This window comes from Coregonus lavaretus (genome assembly GCF_964263955.1).
Source record: "Coregonus lavaretus genome assembly, chromosome: 29".
Classification (NCBI taxonomy): Eukaryota; Metazoa; Chordata; class Actinopteri; order Salmoniformes; family Salmonidae; genus Coregonus; species Coregonus lavaretus.
This window is the reverse complement of record NC_140016.1, coordinates 6,364,646-6,369,333: the sequence shown is the minus strand read 5'-3', so window position 1 is coordinate 6,369,333 and position 4,688 is coordinate 6,364,646.

Here is a 4,688-nt window from a genome sequence, read left to right as displayed (position 1 = left end):
TTACCTTCAGACTTGGGTAGGCCGGTGACAAAATCCATGGCAATGTGGGACCAGGGACGGCTGGGAACTGGGAGGGGTAGCAGCAGCCCCGAAGGGGACTGATGGGAGGCTTTGCCCCGAGCACAGGTTGAACAGGCTGCCACAAAAGCCCGAACGTCAGTTTCCATTGAAGGCCACCAAAAATGTCTCCTAAGCAGCGTCAACGTGCGTCTCATCCCAGGGTGACCAGCAAAACGGGAGGTGTGAATCCACTGCAACACCTGAGACCGGACCGTCTCGGGAACAAAGAGTAGGTTGGGAGGTCCATCACCCGGTCCCGGGTCCGTGGCAAGTGCAGTCCTCACAAGAGACTCGATCTCCCACTGAACAGCCGCCACGACGCATGAGGAAGGCAGGACTGCCTCAGGCTCGCTGGTCTCCGAAGGGTCAGCAAACTGGCGGGACAAAGCATCTGGTTTAACATTTCTTGACCCCGGTCTGTATGTAAGAATAAAGTTAAACCTACTAAAAAACAGGGCCCATCTGGCTTGGCGTGAGTTGAGTCTCTTAGTGGCTTGGATGTAAGCCAAGTTTTTGTGGTCAGTCCAGACCACAAACGGCAATTCAGCTCCATCCAGCCAGTGCCGCCATTCTTCCAGTGCAAGCTTGACCGCCAGCAGTTCCCGGTTTCCAACGTCGTAATTCCGTTCTGTGGGTGACAATTTCTTGGAGAAGAAAGCACAGGGGTGAAGCCTCTGGTCAGTGGGGGAGCGCTGGGAGAGGACTGCTCCCACACCTGAGTCCGACGCGTCCACCTCCACAACAAACTGCAGAGAGGTATTGGGGTGTATCAACACGGGGGAGGTGGAAAACAGTTCCTTCAAAACCCCTACCGCCTGCTCCGCCTCAGGGGACCACCGAAAAGGGACTTTAGGAGATGTGAGTCTTGTAAGGGGTGCCACCACTCTACTAAAACCCTTAATGAATCTACGGTAGAAGTTAGCAAAGCCCAAAAATCGTTGAAGTTGCTTACGGGTGGTGGGTGTGGGCCATTCCGTCACTGCCCGGATCTTCTCGGGGTCCGCCTTCACCTGCCCGCTCTCAATTATGAATCCAAGGAACGATGTAGACTGTTTGTGGAACTCACACTTCTCTGCTTTGACGTACAGCTTGTTCTCCAAGAGCCGTTGAAGGACTTGACGGACGTGTGACTCATGCTCCTCGGGTGACTTGGAAAAAACAAGAATATCATCCAGGTATACAAAGACAAAACGGTTCAAAAAATCCCTAAGAACATCGTTCACCATGGCTTGGAAAACCGCAGGGGCATTTGAAAGCCCAAAGGGCATGACCAAATACTCAAAATGTCCCAGTGGAGTGTTGAAAGCGGTTTTCCACTCATCTCCCTTTCGGATTCGGACAAGGTGATAAGCATTCCTGAGGTCGAGCTTGGAAAACACTGTGGCGCCATGCAGAGGTTCAAAAGCTGAGTTGATGAGTGGAAGGGGATACTTGTTTTTAACAGTTATGTTGTTTAAACCCCTGAAATCGATACAGGGGCGTAACGACTTGTCCTTCTTTTCCACGAAAAAGAAACCTGCACCCAAAGGAGACGACGAGGGACGGATTATGCCCGAGACCAGAGAATCACCAATGTACTGCTCCATTGCCTCTCTTTCCGGTCGGGACAGATTGTATAACCGACTAGAGGGCAAGGGAGCACCAGGAAGCAGTTCAATAGGGCAATCATAAGGCCTGTGTGGTGGTAGAGACAGAGCCTTGTCCTTACTGAAAACCTCCGCTAGGTCATGGTATTCTTTGGGGACAGATGACAGATCAAGAGGAGCTGAGGGAGGAGTTGGGTTACACTTAATGGGGGGAACCGCTGACCTCAGGCACTCGGAATGGCAGTTAGTGCTCCAACTGAAAATGGTGTGACGTGTCCAATCAATTTGTGGGTTGTGAAGAGCCAACCAGGGGAAGCCAAGGATTAGGGAGGTAGCTGAGCCAGACATAACTCTTAGCTGAATGCTTTCACAATGATTGCCAGAAATCACTAGGGAAACGGGGGTGGTTTGATGAGTTATCTCCGCGAGGAGGCGCCCATCAAGGGCTGTGACCCGGATGGGGGTAGGTAGTGGCTCCATGGGGATACGAGCTTGTGTAACGAACTGGTGGCTAATAAAGTTATCTTCTGCACCTGAGTCTATGAGAGCTGAGAGTGGCAGGGAATGACTCTGGAAACGTAAGGTTACAGGTACTTGTAATCGGGGAATGATGGGTTCAGGATCTAACTCTGGGCTCGCAAGTAGACCCACCGTTACGAGCGAGCCTTGTCTTTTGGCCGCTTAGGGCATGTAGCCAGAATGTGTGTGGCGTCTCCACAGTACAGGCACTCACCCGCCTGGAGGCGCCGTTGCCGCTCAGCTGGAGGTAGTCGAGCTCGACCCACTTGCATAGGTTCCTCCTCTGTGCTCGGGATGGAATCAGGAACAAGAAGCTGCCGACTCCGGAGAGGCGAGACTCGAGTGGTTGGAGGCTGGGGAACTCGTCCTCCTAGATGTGGCCGATCGCCTCTCTCCCGACGCCTCTCCCGCAACCGATTGTCTAGCTTGATGGACAGGGAAACGAGAGAATGTAAATCATGTGGCTCATCACGAGCAGCCAGTTCATCCTTAATGGCTTCATTTAAACCGTTTAGAAATGCTCCTTGAAGTGCCACATTGTTCCACTTGGAGTCCGCTGCCAACGTCCAGAACTCAATAGAGTACTCTGCCACACTGTTAGAACCCTGCCTCAAATTAAAAAGTATCTTGGAGGAATTACCCACATGGTCAGGATGGTCAAAAACAGTCTTCAATTTAGCAGAAAAATCAGCGAAAGTCAATCCAGTCAAAGTTTGATTTGAGCACACAGCCTCAGCCCAAACCAGAGCTCTCCCTCTTAACAGCCCCAGAACATAATGTACCTTAGAGGAATCAGTAGAAAATGACAGTGGTCTCTGCCGAAAAATCAAGTCACACTGAAGCAAAAATCCCCGGCACTTGTCCAATTCTCCATTGAACGGTTCAGGCGACGTGACAGGGGGTTCCCGATGGAACGAAGCCTGCATCATGTCCGAGGAACCAACTTGGGGTGCATCAAACTGGGGGTCAGAGAGAGATGGAGAACTGATAACAGACAATTTAGAGACTTGTGTAGTTAACTGAGTCACCTGGTTCAGCAGTTGATGGTTATTTTCCAAAAGAGTCCAAATCAGTTGGTCATGCTGTCTTAGCCACGTTCCTTGAGCCTGGATAGCTTGTTGGAAGCTGTCTTCGTTTGCCCCGTGCTGTCTCTCTGTTGGGTCCAGGGCCAGATCGTTCTGTTATGGCTATGGTTCAACCCAGCACTCAGAGAAACAAACACGACAAAGGGAGTGGAAGAAACAAAAATATTTAATAAAAGTTAAAATTGTCTAGTCCAAAAACAACTGAAGTAAAGGAACAGAGTGGGCTAGTCGGCTCCGGAGGAAGGAGAGGCTGAGGCAGGCAGGCAGGCAGGCAGGCAGGCAGACCGACAGGCAGGAAGGCAGGCAGGTTGGGAGGTCTGTTCGAAACGCTCTGGTAAGAACAACGATCTGGCGCCGGTGGAGAGCCATGCCCAGGAATAAGTAGTGTAGGTTGATGAGAGAATAGGATGCAGCTGCGTAGGCAGGAATCACTGGAAACAACCCGCAGCTGCACAGGAGAGGCAGATCCTGAGCCCGCCCCCTACTCCACTCCAGACACACCCACATAAAGGGGACAAACACACATACAACAGAAAAAGAGGGGACAAAACAAGGAGGAAGGGAAACAGAACAGGGAGAGACAAGCTGCCCACATAACAGTTTATGCCTCAGAGTGGTGAACTAAAGTTGACCTGACCTCACTTGAAATGTCATGGAGAAGCGAGAGATTAGAATTGTGCTCCTGGTAGAGGAGACATACCTAAAGAGTACAGACTCATAATTGATGAATGGAATAATCCACAGTACAGTCGTGGTCAAAAGTTTTGAAAATGACACAAGTATTGCTCTTCACAAAGTTCGCTGCTTCAGTGTTATGAGATATTTTTGTCAGATGTTACTATGGAATACGGAAATATAATTACAAGCATTCCATAAGTGTCAAAGGCTTTTATTGACAATTACATTAAGTTTATGCAAAGAGTCAATATTTGCAGTGTTGACCCTTCTTTTTCAAGACCTCTGCAATCCGCCCTGGCATGCTGTCAATTAACTTCTGGGCCACATCCTGACTGATGGCAGCCCATTCTTGCATAATCAATGCTTGGAGTTTGTCATAATTTGTGGGTTTTTGTTTGTCCACCCGCCTCTTGAGGATTGACCACAAGATCTCAATGGGATTAAGGTCTGGGGAGTTTCCTGGCCATGGACCCAAAATGTCGATGTTTTGTTCCCCGAGCCACTTAGTTATCACTTTTGCCTTATGGCAAGGTGCTCCATCATGCTGGAAAAGGCATTGTTTGTCACCAAACTGTTCTTGGATGGTTGGGAGAAGTTGCTCTCGGAGGATGTGTTGGTACCATTCTTTATTCATGGCTGTGTTCTTAGGCAAAATCGTGAGTGAGCCCACTCCCTTGGCTGAGAAGCAAACCCACACATGAATGGTCTCAGGATGCTTTACTGTTGGCATGACACAGGACTGATGGTAGCGCTCACCTTG